Source organism: Trachinotus anak, unplaced genomic scaffold (assembly GCF_046630095.1).
Source record: "Trachinotus anak isolate AG129_WGS33_773 ecotype Australia unplaced genomic scaffold, CSIRO_AGI_Tana_v1 ptg000013l, whole genome shotgun sequence".
Lineage (NCBI taxonomy): Eukaryota > Metazoa > Chordata > Actinopteri > Carangiformes > Carangidae > Trachinotus > Trachinotus anak.
Genome location: NW_027273864.1, coordinates 5790682 through 5807326, shown reverse-complemented (window position 1 = coordinate 5807326; position 16645 = coordinate 5790682).

Below are 16645 nucleotides of genomic sequence, written 5' to 3'. Positions count from 1 at the left end.
AAAACTTAATTAGCACTTTTCCTTCCTGGATATGAATCACATGTTAATAACAGGTGTAAATACAATTACACAATGAGGTAGGTGTCATGTCTAGATTGATATATTATGCAAATGTGTCTAACTTTAATTAACCATGTGTGGGCCTGGCTTCTGATCTCGCCTGTCAGGTTTACATAGAACTCATACCTACTGCAGCAGTCTAAGAGACACTGTGGCTTGTCTGTGTAAATGTTATCACTTTAGGGACAAGCGGCAAATTTTTCACTTTTGTGTCTGAATTATAAATGGAGGAATGTGCCACAGATTTTTATCTACATGTGCAGAATCGGAGTGTTAATTAATTAAACAGCCCTGTCTCTTTACTCGGATCTTTAATTACAAGTGAATCAAACAATGCCCAACGTGAATTATGTCTAATCAGAGGAATAGATTTCACCAATTAAAGTGCCCTCCAGTCTGGAGGTGAGAGTAAAAATATGTCGCTGACTTGCTCATAAATCCAAGTATTGATTTGAACGCTGAGGCGAGGGTGATTCAATAAATATAGCTCAGTGCTCTCTGTGCATTGCAATGTCAATTCCCATATACAGACAGAGACAATGACTGGGAACCATGTAGCTGACTGCTGATAGCATCAGGAGCTCACAATATTGTTCTTGATGTCAGAGAAGTTGCTGTGACTTTTGGTTTAAAAGTTTTAATGAGAGACCTTGGACAGCACCTTTACATTTCATAGTCAGTTTTACAGGGAACATTGTGGCATAGACTTTTAGAGAATATGGTTCAGTATGAAATTTTCTTTTAAATTTAATTTTATAACATGAGAAATCAGATATTAAACTCAGTGAGCACCTAGGTAAATGGATCATTTTAGTTTCTTGCGACTGTTATTAGAAATGTAATATGAGACTTCAGATGTAGTTTCATATTAAAGGGCCTATGCTGGGAGCAGGTGGTGGTGATTGTCACTTGACAAGAGCTTCGGCTATTGTAGCATTTACAAGACGAGGAGTTATAATACGTCCTCTGAGCAGCGTTACATCGTCAGGGCAGATTGGAGGCTACAGCGGGTCAGTGCTAATGTTAGCCATGCAGCATAGGGTTGCCACCCATCACGTAAAATATGGAATCATCCCATAATTGGAAACCAAAAGATGTGTTCCATATTGAACTGATCACAGGACGCGCTTTGTTCGGTATTTTTGAGAATCAATTCAGTACAAATCTATGGGAGAGAAGATTGAAGAGAGACTATATGAGATAGAAGGAAATCCTCCTGCTCTCTCTCAGCCTGTCGGTCAGGCTGTCGTTACGCTACCCAAACAGAGAATGCACTTTTCATTGGTCGTGAGTCACCATCAATGAAAAGCCCTGTCAATGTTGCTAGGATACACCTGACATGGATTTTAAAAATGGCGACCTGTGAGCATATTCTGCTGGCACAGAAAAAGAGATTACAAAAGCATAGAACGGAATGGCAGAACGAGTATCAATGGCTGGGGTGCGTGAGCAACAATGTACACAAGACCAACTGTACCGTCTGCCACCGGGTTTTCTCCATTAACCACGGAGGAATTTGAGAAAATCATAAGAGGAGTGAGATCCTGTGGAGGACGCAGGGATAACTCTACTTCTGAAGGAAGAGCCATCATTTTGGATAAAATGTGCATTTTATCCTCCCCTACCCTAATGTAGCACTAGCAAAACTTACAAATAGCTCCATTAACTACCATATTTAAACAACTATATGCAATGCACTTCAGTTAAAATAAGGGCTTGAAGGTTGAATAACACATTAATAAAAGTGCACACAATAATAATAATAATAATAATAATAATAATAATAATAATAATAAAGGTAATCAAAATTAAATTTGGACCACAGATAATGCTTTTAAGGTGATGGACATACATGAATCTGCACAAAAACCATGCATATGCAGTTATCCCTCATAAACTGGTGTTTAGAAAGGTGGAGACTCTGTGTGCACAGTTCTTTAATGAGCTCAGTTTGATATTGTCAAGTTGAAATGAAACAAGGACTATGTGATTGACAGAGTCTAATAATAATAGGTTGTTTAAGTTGTCCAGTAATTTCATGGATTGTGCATAACTTAAATTGTATAATTATTTCTACTGTAGATGCAGGTAGGATTTTATTTACCTGTGTTTATGTAGTTTTCAGTTTCACCTTTCAGTAAGACTGCTATTTCTGATGTTTGATGGTGATGAGATGTCACTGTTGATGAGGGGTTAAACAGGTACATATATTTATTTAGTAATAAAGCTGTTGCTATAGATAGCTGCTGCTGTGTATAATGGTAGCATGTAATTACTGCTGCCATTGTTAGCAGACTTACATGTTAGCTCTTAAAGATGGAGGAGGAGTCAGAGGGATATGATATGGTAACTTAGGTGATTATTTCACAATGACGTGAAGCGTGGTGTCATGTCTCCTGTTGCATCCTATAATCTTTATGTGTATATACAGGACAAAAAGGAGATTAACCACACAAGGATCAGCGTGTGAGTTCAGGCTAAAATACTAACATTCAGATTATTTCATAGTGTTTCACTAAAGAACAATCATACACTTATGTGCTGTCAAAGTATGTTACCTAATGTAAATATAGTATATACTGTGGAGAGAGCTGAACCCAGAACAGACCCATGGAGGATTTCACAGAGACGATCTGAACCCTGCCGGGACCTCAGATAAAGTTCTGTGAGGCAGATGGAGAGAAGGTAGCCTAAAGCAGTGGTGGAGATGCCAATCCAGAGAGTAGGAGTGAATGATCGTCTGTGTCAAAAGTTGCACTAAGATCTAGGAGAACTAAAACAGGATTTTCCACCTTAGTTACTAAAAGCAAGTCATTCATCACCTTGAGAGCAGCTGTCTCCCTGCTCTGAGGGTCATGAGAGGCAGGCTGAAATTTCTTCAGAGACTATTACTGCTCAAAAGAGTAACTAATCAGTTTGATAACTTTTTTTTTTACAAGAACTTTTGGCTGACCAGCAATAAAGACATTAGTCAGTGGGTGATTAAGATCAGCTTTATATAGCTAGAGACACAGAAAGTGTTATATATTTAAATATTCAGCAATTTAAACAAGACTGCTTTTGAAACACAGCCACATAACACACACACAAACACACATACACACACCCGCACACAGTAACATCAGTGATGAAACAAACAACAAAACCTCAAAACAAAGTTTCACAGAAAACCGATGAGAGAGATGATAATAAATTCCCCGAGGAACCAAACACATGCAAGAGAGAAAGCACAGACATTAAGGGAAACACAAATCAAACAAAACAAATCCAGAAATGCAGCAAATACCTGAACAAATAGGGGAAACACACGTAACAAGAATTGCTGCTGGGCTCAATTTGGATAAGCAGCAAAAACATATTTCTAAACAGGCTTTGCTGCTGGGTCTAATTGACAGTCACTGTAGTAAAATACACAACTATTATCTAATCTGTTCTGTATATTGAAAAATAAAGCTAAATTAACTCTAGGCTGCACTGTCTCACTTTCATTAAAACATATTCATTTTTAATAAAACGTTGTGATATATCTGTACAAAGAAGTTCAGAGAGGCAGAGGTGTTGTTAATCTGTGCGATAAAATGTATTTATTATGTGTTCAGCACTAATCAAAATTTAATTTTGATATAAATACAAAGAAATATATATTTGTGTAAGTTTTGGCATGTATGGTTATATATGAGAAAAACACAATGTGATATAAAATGGTTAAAAGTCATTTTTCATTTCAGCTGGACATTTAATTGTTATATTGCTATTTATTCCTCTGTATTAAAGTGAGGAGTAAAAATCTATAGATTACACATTTGTGCACAATGTTTCCTCCTTCCCACTGTTTCGAACCGTGGTTGGGAGCGTTCGGGTTGTTTAGCCTGGCTCATAACTCTGCAGGTAACTTGCTTTCTGTCCGGACCACTCTGCTGAGGAATGATGAGGTGTTTGGAGTAGCTTTACACACACACACACACACACACACGAGGGAGATCTACTTCCCTTAACACCTTGATGACAACATCACACACACAGGTTACTCATAAGGCCCCTGTCGCTAAAGGGGAAAGCTGGGGCAGTAACAACAAAGAATTTATTTTTTAATTTAATATAAAATAATTTAAAATGAGTGACTGTGTACTGAGAGCAGAAATTAAAATGAAAGCACAAAGTGTGACATGATGCCCCGGTTTCCCTTATTTGTAACATTGCTGCTTATCCAGTCGAGCCCGTCACGTCATTCCTATCTCGGAGCACTTCTTGTGTAGCGATTCTTGTTACATGTGTGTTGCCCCCATTTGTATGTGATTTGTTTCATTTCTGGATTCAGAGAGTTTTTTTGCACTTTCTCTCTTGAATGCGCTTTGTCCTGAGGGGCCACCATACTTTTTGTGCTGTCGATCTTTTTCTCCAATAGTTTTGTCTCTCCACAACCATTAATGGATCTCCATAAAATTCAGAGCAGACTTATAGTGCATGGTCCTAAAAGGATGAATCCAAATGACTGCGGTAATCCTGTCACTCTTCAGCTACCATCAACATCAGGTTAAAGTTTCTCCTCATTGGAGACTTGAGTTCATGACAGAACTGCAACTAACGACAGAACTCCAGTTCGTCTCAGCTGTACTTTGTGATTAATGCTAACATTTCATGCTAACTAATCCCGTTTGTAACCTCAGCACTAAGCTTTACTTTTTATTGTATCTGTTTTACAGTTGAAACATCAGGTGTGCTCTCAGGTGGATATATGAGGAAAGCCTGATGCTGTTTCTAAATGACCATTTCTATACAGTAATGTCTTGTTATTTGTGATCATTTGCACCAATATTGATATGTCTCCACAAAGCTAATATGGTTTGCATATGGGAAGCTCCTTCACAGAATTAAAGAGTAATGTTTTAGGGACTGACGACACAAATTGGACTAAATGCTAATATGTGAGCATTAGGATGCTACACAAACATGCTAATTACCACATGAGGATGTGAAAACTGTCAACATGTTAACATGATAACATTTTTTAAAGACTCAACTCTAGAACCAGGTGAATTAAAAAACTAAATCAAAATAATTTGGTAACGTGATATTTAAAAAGGTAGAAAGATATTTGCTTTTCTTCCCTCTCTGCTCTTTTACAGGGTTGTCAGGCTCCATTACAGCGGGAGACAACTTTCCAGCCTCACCTCCCGGAGCACTCGCGCTGCTCCACAGCACACCAGTCACCAGCCATGCCTTTGCTATCTAATGCATAATTTGGTGCCTAATTTGACAGTCTTCACTTCAGCCTGTTTTGCCTGTAGCTTCTCAGTCAGCAGAACAAGCTCTGCGTGTATCGCATGCTATTTTTATCTGAGCGCACATCTCCTGTTGATAGGTAATTGTTGAAACCCTTCGTCTCATCACCTTGAGAGTCTGGGGGCCTTGCACGGTATTGTAACCTATTTCTTCTCACTGAGGAGGAGATTTGTTTTTTTGTCCAATAATGATAAAATGGAAAAATGAAACAAGGTCACTACAATGTGTTTATTTACTGCATTATTACAGGTTTAAATGAGGTAGAGGAGGGTGTCTCAAGAGATGGAGAAAATTAGATGCGGAGTGTTGCATCAAACATTCCCCCCTCATACTGTATTTCTGCATTTCACTTCAGAAGCCGGTCCAATTACAAACCTGAGACCTTCACAGGGATCTGTTGCAGAAGTCATGCGATTATCCTTTTTACAGTCATGAACCAAAATCCTCCCCAATCCTATTTGTTGATAACCCCCACCTTTGCTGGCTGAAGAAATATGAAATGCAACCTGGGAAACAGTATCCTGTAAAGTTGCCATTCTCTCCAGTAAACACAATGCCATTATATCTGGCTGTAATGAAATCGACCGGCAGGGGTTACTCAGTCTAATCTGCAGTCTTTGCTGGCAATCTGGAGATGGACTCCCTGTATGCATTCACTGTGTTGAGTGTTTTATCAGCAAACAATGATTCAATGCTTTGTGGTCTACCACAAGCTGGGCTTCTCACACATCAAGTGGAGTGCTATTAGAGAACACTTGGGCTGAGGAGAGGGGTGGGGGTTGGCGCCTCGGGACAAAGTCTTCTTGCACCGCAGGAATTGTGCTGACTGAGCGATTCTGATAGACGCGCCATGTCTGTATTCGGAGCTCAGCGAGGTTCAGGAGTGCTGGGTGACAGCAGCAGTGTTTGCCAAGAGAGGAAAGGCCGTGGCAGAACAAACACACTGCTTTAGTGTGGTGGAAAACTGAGAGCTGGTTCTGTTTGTCAAACTCCTCAGCTCGGTTTAAAATAGGTTTGGACATGTTTTGGAAAAAGCCGCGTAGTGTACAGACGGGTGACAAGTTAAAGGAATAACCTGAATGAATGACAGGACAAATATAACAAATGCAGACACTCCCACACAGATGCACTGCATGGTACAATTAAACACTTAAGATCCAAACATGCTCTGTGGCTTGTATAAAGATGCTGAGCAGGACCAGACGACGCTGATTTTGTACCAAGATGGAAAGAGGAAAAGTACTAAGTGACTTTGAAAGAGGAGTCATTGTTAGGGCATGGGTGGCAGGAGCTTCAGTCACAAAGATGCTCAGCCGGCTGGTGTTTCAACAGGAACGGTGACATCTGCATTTAGATCTATGGAAGAGACATCAGGAAATAGCAACAACTCCTCCAACCTGAACAGCCATGTTCAGTAGGTGGTTTGTTTCAACCGTCTGATACGACACATAGGAGTGTCTCCTGAAACAGGTGTTCTGGACCTTGGCTGTCATGGATACAATTGTAAACAATCATGGTTTAGTTCGGTTTAGGCACAAAAACTCCTCAGTTAAGTTAAGGAAAATATCATGATTTGGGTTAAAATAAGTACTTCCTCAACATTAGATGGTCTTTGTTGTCATGGATACAACAGCAATAACAACGTGGTTAACCGGGTCCAATGGTCATGGATAAAGAAACATATAAACTGCTAATTTCACACGGGAATCGAACAACTTTATCAACTTTCTCGCTCTATATGTACAACACCAGACTTTCCCCTCCTGTCAGAATTACTACGGCTGCTAGATATCGCCTAACAAAAACAACTTTGACAATGGTTCATAATGATCTGCTGCACAGATGAATTATTGACTCGGTGCACATTTGATGACTGTGATGCTCATGCATCAGTGCGATATATCAGGAAAAACAGAGGAGCAGCTCTTCCTCAGGTGACTCAGACTGTCAGTGCAGGGCAATGTCAAACTGTGTCAGCAAGAACAGTCTGTCGTCACTTACATAGAGGGGGATATTATAGTAGGGTTGCAATGCATAAACCCTTCATTACAAAGATGAAAACACATTTGAATGTTGAGTGTTGTCAAACCACAGCTGGTCTACAGAGATGTGGAAAAAAGGGATCTGGTAAAATGAGTCATCCTTCACCATATTCTCAACAAGTGGCTGGAGGCTGGACTCCAACAGTGAGGGGATCTGGTGGCTCTGTTGAAATGTGGGGGGCATTTTGTTGGCATGGTTTGGGTCCACTTGTCCCCTTAGAGGCAAGGGTGACTGCAAATCAATACAAAGTTGTTCTGAGTGATCTCCTTTGCCCTATAATGAAACGTTTCCCTCCTGATGGGAGTTGTCTCTTCCAGGAAGACAATGCTCCCATCAACAGGGCACGAGGGGTCACTGAATGGATTGATTGGAATAAAAATGATGTGTATTATAGGCTATGTCCTTCGCAGTCACATGATCTCAACCCAACTGTGGGACAGCTCTCCACCACCATCATCAAAACACCAAATGAGGGGGCATCTTTTGGAAGAATGGTGTTCAGGGGCAATGAAGCTGCTCTGGCAACAAATGGTGGAACCAAAACCTTATTAAGACACTTGTTTTTGTCTAAAACTGCATAGTGCACATATTACATCTCACTTAGTTTATAATCTCAAATGTCTGCAAGCTCCAAATTTGACTTTTGACACATGCACTTGAGAATAATATATGGAATAAATTTAAGTGCAGCCCAGTCTTTTGAAGTTGCACTCAGGCAGCAGTACAAAACACTGCAGAACAACGTTTTGTGTCTGCAGCTGCCATTTTATTTGACCTTGGAAAGTCTTGTGAAAAAGACAATTGACCGGCGGACATAATAATAATTAAAAAAAACAGTCCGTGCCACAGTTTAGTTCCCCATATTGACCTATGGATGAACTTTGTTTTTCCACCTAAACTCTCCCACATAATATTGTAGTTTTTAACAGTAAAAAAAGAGTGCACTTGCAAAAAAGCAAGTTTCATAAAGTATTTACACTCAGTGGGGTTTATCAGCAGTTCAAAGAGAAAGGTAGGTTTCTTATTCAGCATGAATATTATGCGCTACATGTTCTTCCAAAGTTTAGATATGGAGGTATGCTGCTGAGTCAAGAATAGAAAGGCTGTATTAGGCCTGCTGACTTTGTCAACACTTGAGGATCATCAGAGTCAGTGGCTTACATGCAGACAGTGAGAGAGTAACCAAAAGAAATCTTTGTAAAAGCAAACCTGCTACATCACAGCATGCAGGTGAGATCAGTTTGATGGGCACACTTAGAGGAGAAAAATTGCATGAGACTGGTTTTTTTGCAAGTATTTTGGATAGTTTTTAGGAACATAGATATTCACTGCAAGCTTTGCATCATCTCAGTGTATACTGTAATGCTGTTTGATCATATTTGCCTTCCAGGTGAAAGCACACTCACAAAACTATAAACTACTCAGAGGGGCAGAAAGGGATGTGAGTAAAAGGTTTCATTGCATGGGGTCAACAACCATTCTCTTCTCTCTGTCAAAACCTGCCACATATTCACAAATCGGTTTTTAAACCACACAGTGTTTGGGGCATTTTTGGTTGTTTTTTTTTTTTCAAGTGCATTGGGTTTTTGAAAGTGTCTCTTTAAAGTAACCTGATGTTAGAAAGACCAAAGCCTGCTTCTAGCCTGTTATATTTAGAAATTGAGTGAAATAAAAAAAACATGTTTTCAAACACATTTTTTTAAAATTGGGATTTAAGATACCTGTGGAAATTGCAGAGAGGTCAATTTAAAAGGCAATACATACTCAAAGAAAGATAGCACTACTGAAAGACTATAAAATGAATTAACGTTCCATTAGCATTCATAAGCAGCATATCAACAATTAACTGTAAATTTCCCATAGGTGTGTAAGTGAGTGTGCGCTTGTTTGTCTCTATATGTCCGCCCTGTGATAGCTTGGTGACCTGTCCAGGGTGTACTCCGCCCTCACCCAATGTCAGCTGGGATTGGCTCCTGCCTCCCACAACGTGGTTCGGACAAGTGGTATAGAAAATGGACAGATGGATGGATATCAACAATTAATAGTTTATAATGTCCAGCCATAATCTGGACTGACATGTAGAGACAAACCTACGGGTAATTTATAATCTCCAGTTAACCTAACGTGCATGTCTTTGGAACAGGGGACCCAGGCAGACACAGGGAGAACATGCAAATTCACACAGAAAGGCCCGAGGGTTCAAACCCAGAACCTTCTTGCTGTGAGACAATAATGCTAACCACTGCACCACCGTGCCACCCAGTTTGTAATGTGGTTGTTAGCAAATGTAAGTGCTGAACCTTTATGGTGAAGTGCACCTTGTGTGTAAACAATTAACTGAGAACATAATACAGTTATATTTATTAATTTATTTTTAAAATTAATTATATATATATATATATAATATATATATATATATATATATATATATATTTTTTTTTTTATTTTTTTATTTTATCCCTTTATTAAATGATTGCAAAACACAAGTATAGACAAGTGTAGCATACAGTTATATTTGAAGTAAATACATAGGAGTTCATATTTTATATCATTATGAAATACTGAATACTTATTATAGAGTGTTCACTATTGAGGTAGTTATTATATATAAATACTTCTTATTCAATCTTATAACAACTAAGCAAAGTCCATTCACTAATGAAGGCTGTGAAATGTGGTTGAAGTGGCTCTTGAAAAAATCTGATAATGAAATTGACTTTTTTCCCCCCTTTTATTAAGTTAATGAAAGGTCAAGAAAAAACCTTAAATCTGCATCGGTCTTCCTGAGTTTTGAACACATTTATAAGCACTTTAACCCAACTGTGAATGGTTTGCACATGCTATAAAGCCCACAGAAATGCCTGCAGTCAAACACAACCCAGTCTGCTAACCACGAGAACCTCCACTCCATAAAATCACAAGTGCAGGTAATGTATAATGTTACTAGTGCATTGTGCTGTGTGTAAGCTGCAGTAACATTAATGAATAAACATAAACTCTTGTAATGGTAGCTAATGCATTTATCACAGCTTGTGGGAACAGCATGCTAATACTACCTATCTGTTTACACTCCTGTTTCAATAATGTTATCTCCCAGTTGCTGTAAGCATTCATTCAAGCGAATGACTTTAAGGTGACTGAATCTATGTCTGACTCAGTTGCCCATCAACCAAAATGTGGTGCAATTTTCACTATTGTATTCATGGTTGTGAGTGAACATATATTGGTACCTCTGGTAAGGCCTGCTAGAATTAAATTGTGTTTTAATACAAATCTCCTCAGTGAAGACTGGGCTTCAGACTGGGCACCTACTACACAATTCAACACTCTACACAATTATTGATACTTGCCAAAACTTTTTGCTTAAATAACATGAGAATAGGGAATCAGTAAAATAATGTTGGCTTTCTATGTGAGGCATGGAAACACAATGATTAATAATTATTACGTAAACAATGTCATTATCAGGTTACATTTTAGCAACTTCATCAACCTCAGGACATGTCAGTGAAACATGTTGCATTAACAGAAAATCACTGAGGTGCTGGTCACTGCTTTAAGATGCAGGAGACTACATTATAATGCACTATGAACCATTTATGAACCAAGTGTTCGTATACCAGAATAGCTCACTAGCCAGATTTGTTGCAACTGCATGTCCTTTGTATCTCCCCCCACCTGCTCCTACAGTGTTAATAATTCATCAGAGTTAGGTGTATGAGGCTGGTTGCATCCATGTGACCACTGCACAGATCAGGTACAGCCCTGGGCAAGAGACTCCCATGTCAGTCTATCATGGGCTGCAGCTGGAGAGTGCTTCACATACAGTACTCCTCACCTCCTCATCCTCCTCTCTCACACAGGAATCAACCTGAGATTCAGGAGCTCTCTCCTTGGATTCCATGACCCTGTGCTGTGGCAGCAGTAAATTTATGAGGCAGCAGACAGAGTGACAGCAATTGAATAATCCACAGTATTTATGACTGCAGTGGAGGACCTCCAAAGTAATAGCACGTAATGAAAGATGATGCTGATGTTGTGTGAAAACTCTGAGTGGAAGCAATGTGACTGATATCAAACTAATTTAATTTTGTGGAATCAAATGCATATCGTCCTGTATAAAGGGAGGAGGTTTGGCTTGAAGTAGTATGGAGCTGTCAATTCAATGACGTATCATTCCTGGTACAGAATCTTATTCAATTCAGCAGAGGTTAAAACCTCTAATATGACCAGACAGTTCTCGCAAAGATATCTTACTGTTCCTGACAGTCAGGAAAAGTCTCCTCTTAATGACATACAACAAAACATTGAAAGGAAAGAAAAATGCCTGCTGCTTTTTTGACTGAGTTGATAAATGTAAATTCATAATGTGTGTATGGCCAATTTGAACTGGAGGAAAAAACAAGCTTCTCGGTTAACTGTTAAATTTCAACTGAAAAACTCATATCTACTCTATTCAAAAGAAAACATATTAATGATGTGTTATGCTTCATAAAAATTCTAGGCAGCTAGAAATTGTTACCACAAATGGACTGATTAGTCCAACAATATACATTTTGATGCTGGGTAGGAAAACACAGCATGCCCGGAATGTAAAATCAATCGCAACCTTCATTAGAGTCGACACGTACAAATGTACTGAAAGTGAAATGGATACATTCAACAATAATACTTTCTATTTGTGTGTGTGTGTATGTGTGTGTGTGCGTGTGTGTGTGTGTGTGCGTGTGAGTGTGTTAACCTTAGATAACATGCCAACAGTGGAGACTGTAATGAGATTAGCTGACAGCATATGTGCAACAGGATAGTCTCTGTTGCAATGCACTCTTCACACACTCTGCTTGCCGGTCAGATTTACTGTTGCAAAATGCCAATAGCTTCCCAGTATTCTGATAAAGTATCCATTAGCTTTCATATTATCTTGGAATTAACTGTCATTTCAATAGATACCAGAGATTAATTTGACAAGAGATGCAAGCAAACACCATCTCAGTGGATCTAAATTGATTATTATTTACCTTACTTTCCCGCAAAAACAGCCCCTAAGCAAAAGACATTTCATATAAGTTTTTTCCTGTTTTCTATATATTCTTACCAATATCTTCTGGCATAAAAATTTGTCATATTATGGTGGTTTGCGGTGGCGGATGGGTTGTGAGGGCTGGGGGCGGAGGGGAGTGGGGGATGCAGTTGGCACCCAAGTGTGTGTGTGTGTGCGTGTGTGCGTGTGTGTGTGTGTGTGTGTGTGGGCATGTGAACTTGGCAGAGACATGAGATGAGAAAATACACTCACCAAATTCTATTGTCTCCTGGAGATTGTACATCACGGTTCAGCCTGGGTGGTGTGTTTCTAAGCTCTGCGATGCATTTAACGTCCAAAGGGAGGATTAGCGAGGAACACGCAACAGGATTTGTCTTTTCTCTGGAATGGTTCAATTTTCATATCTCCTTCAGCAGAGACTCGAGTTGGGGTTCAGCGAATGGTTGGAATTGCAAGATTGTTATTTCAATGGAGTCTTAAATAAACAGAAATGTATGATGATGATTGAATAAATTAGTTACACTAGATAGCACTGATTTCTGATGTTAGCTGACAAATTCCAATCCTTTGCTTTATCCAGGTGGAGATGGTAATTAAAATGCCATCTTAAGACCATGTTGCATTTATATTGTCACTTTTTATCTCCCAGTGACACTTGTCATGACAGTGGTGTCATCGACAGTTACAAACTGTAGATGGACATAGCCTACGTGATGTCACCTATAGGTTTCTGAAGAGCGGTTTTGAAGCACACAGCAGAGTGGGCTGCTCTGATGTCGCTTTCATGGCAGTGCCCGACTTTGTTCAAGTCCCGGCGAATCCAAAAATGCCCAAAGAGGTTTGGTGTGTGTGGAGCAGAGATGTTGGGGATTGCCGGTTTGTGGCAAGTGTATGCTCACCCATACTGAATACTGTCAGTCAAAGTGACACCCTCAATTATGCATAACTTTAGACCTTAGTAAAATTTAAGTGGGTGAGTTATATAAAAATTCACCAGCCACACAGAGACCAAAACCATTTTTTGTACAAGGCCGTAAACATGTTTGTTTCTGCTGTAAGGTTGGGCATTTTAACACGGGAGTCTTTGGGGATTGAACTGCAGGTTTTGGCATTTCTTTGTTGACTTCATTTTTCATCCTTGGAGGTTGCCGCTTAGTTACCACCCATCACCTTTGAGTCAGTCACATGCCACCTGCTTGTTAGCTAGACTCACATCTCATACGACTTGGCTGCTGCTGTAAATAAACACAGTACACAGAAACTAAACTGCCCTTTTATTTAGCTTAACAAGGCTGCACATGTCACCTAACTAGCTGGTTGACGATAGGCTTTGTTGGGAGCTAATTAGCATATTGTACATGAAGAGTCTGTGAAGACCAATACACAAAGAGTCTTCTTCCGTGGTCTCTCTGGCCAACTTGAGCTAGCTAAGTCTGGCTCTTGTTTTTAATCGGGCATCATGAAATAGCAGACCTATAAAAAATAAAAATGTGCATAATTTGACTTCAGTAAAACTGTTAAATCGAAAATTAGAATGGTTAAATGACATTTTGAAAATAATGACGCTAAGTCTGAATAATTTCACAATTTATTGGTTCATTCGAGTAATATGTTTTACATTTTATTTATTGTCAGAATTGAATACTCTATGGCCATAGAGGCATAATAAGTTAGCATAAAAAAAAAGTCATGGATTATTTCCCATTTCATCGTTCATTGCTTCAGTAACCATTAACAGTAAGAAAACGGAGTGCATTCACGATTTAAGTATTGATGTGAGAGAAATTTAAGATGCTGAAACAGAAGTCTGTGGAGCACTTGGGTCCATTGCCTCCATCGTGTTTGAAGTGCGTGCAAACCAAGCGAGGTATGTCTGGGGTCTTTGCGATGAACCTCTGAGGGAAGGATTAATAGGAGTGGGGGTCTGCTGATGCATGCTCTTGCTCCTTCGGGTCTCCATAATTCACATTGTCAGCTGAAGAGCCGGTGCCGAGCGCCAACCCGGAGCTGTCTCTCATCATCACACACAGTCAAGAGCCTGTCAGAACAGATGAAGCCACCGGCTCAGCACTGTCGAGGAACATTGAGCCGTAATTCACATTCTCCTGCCCCGACAGGCCTCACTAAATCCTGGTCCTGCCATGAAACGCTGGCGTCTGATCAAGGAAGCCCCGCGCTGAAACCACAGGAGAGTCACTGTGCTATGAACTAGATTATCAACGATCAGCTCAAACCTGTCTCCCTATCATATGATATTGGCACCAATAATTGGTATGTCGCCTTCCACAGGGGTTCAGTATGTGCCTGTGCATGAATTCCCACAATGTAAAAAAGAAAATTAAGACATATCTTTTTTTGTTCATGGCTTCTTCTGAATGCAGCAGATCTGTGTGACACTTATAATAACTTCTTCTGCCCACTTTCCTTGTGCAAATTGTATTTCAGAGATATCAAAATTAAACTCTGAGGGGTTGTTGGGGATGAAATTAGTGTAATGACACGCAACATCACATGGCTGTGGCCTTTTGCCACAGCCTAGAGAGGCGTGTGAGTTCATCCGACCCAGTGTAGCTGGATCTCACAATTATCAGCTGCAGCAGCCTGATATTTGTGCTGATATACACATCTTGGCAGATGCATACAAAAGCTTCAAAGCCCCCATATCCCTCTTACAGCAGAAAATTCCTGTGAGTATATTTAACTGAGAATTCAGCACCATCAGCATACAGAATCCACATCTGTGTTTGAGTGGCTTAATTAAGCCATAATGAAGAACTGAGGATGCTATGTCCAGCTCAGGGATTTCTGGTGCCTGGTGTCAGACCTCATTTATACTACTCGGCTCCATGATTGGCACCTCAGTCTTCAGGAAACCACAAGGCAACATGAACACCAGGAACAGACTGAAGAAATTGTGTTTCCCAAGACTACAATCTACAAGCAAGACTCAAGACCACAGATTTATAAACTGTAAGAAATTATGGAAAGAGTTCTAGCAGCTAAAAAGAGCAATACAATGCTGAGACATTGTCATTTTCCTGGAAGATATTTATCATTCGACATAGCTGATTATTCAAGAATATATAAATGAAATTGCTCTCATGTAGACACAGGTTGCTTTAACATAACACCAGTTTAGGAATGTTAATCACCACACCATCCACTGATATAGCGTGCTGCTGATACAAATGTTTAATTCAAATAATTCAAATACATATTTAATTTGCTCCAGGCTTGTGTGCAAGAGAACAAATTACAGTGCAGAAAAAGAACTGACATATTAACATATGTCATCTGTCAGGCTCTGGTTTTATGCTAGCTGCTCAATTAAATGCCTGCTCAAATTCTTCACGCACGTTTTTAAAAGCTGTCATTCAGACCAACTATACAGTACCCGACTGTAAATGGTGTGCTCTGATGCTTGCAACTCACGGGACTGCACTGCATGTGTTGCATATAAACACATGCTTGCACATGTGCTGTGTTGAATTGTAACTCATATTATACCATATTTACCAAGTTACATTACATTTACTCATTTGGCCGACTTATAAATGAGGATCAACACTTAAGACTCAGTGCAGTAGGAGACCTTGGTGTAAGTACCCCAGTTAGACCAGAAGTAGTAAATACACTGTACATTTATTACACTGGATGTGCCATTGATGTAGTGAGGTCAGTGTGATGCCGGACAGACGCTCTTCCAGTTCCAGTGTTAACTGTCAACTGTCAACAACTAAACAAGACGAGTGACAGCCCCAGTGGTATGCAAAGATTTCACAACTGAACTATGGGTGGGTTTCAATCAACCTGCACATTTTCAGTTTGCGAATAAAAAAAAAACCTGAATGGAAATGCTGGAAAATCAAAAAAAAAAAAAGTGTCAGGCTGAAACTGAAAAGTTGGTGTTGACAAATGCAAAATGTTGCAAATAAATCAAATCAAATAAATCAAATAAATAATGATTCAGCTCCACTGAAGACACTGAAAATAGTGGCAGACGAAAACATCAGACCTGTGTGGAACAACATGAGACTGTTATGTTCTTGAAATTAATACATGAAACAAATATAAATGCCATGTTTTCATCAGCTTATCTGTCTCAGTGTTTGAGGTCTTACTGATCTGTCCTTTTAGCGGAGCTATTTGCAAGTTTTGATGTTGCTGCATACCTAGCTTTAGCATTAGTGGGTGTTTACCTATTGGTCTAGAGGAAAA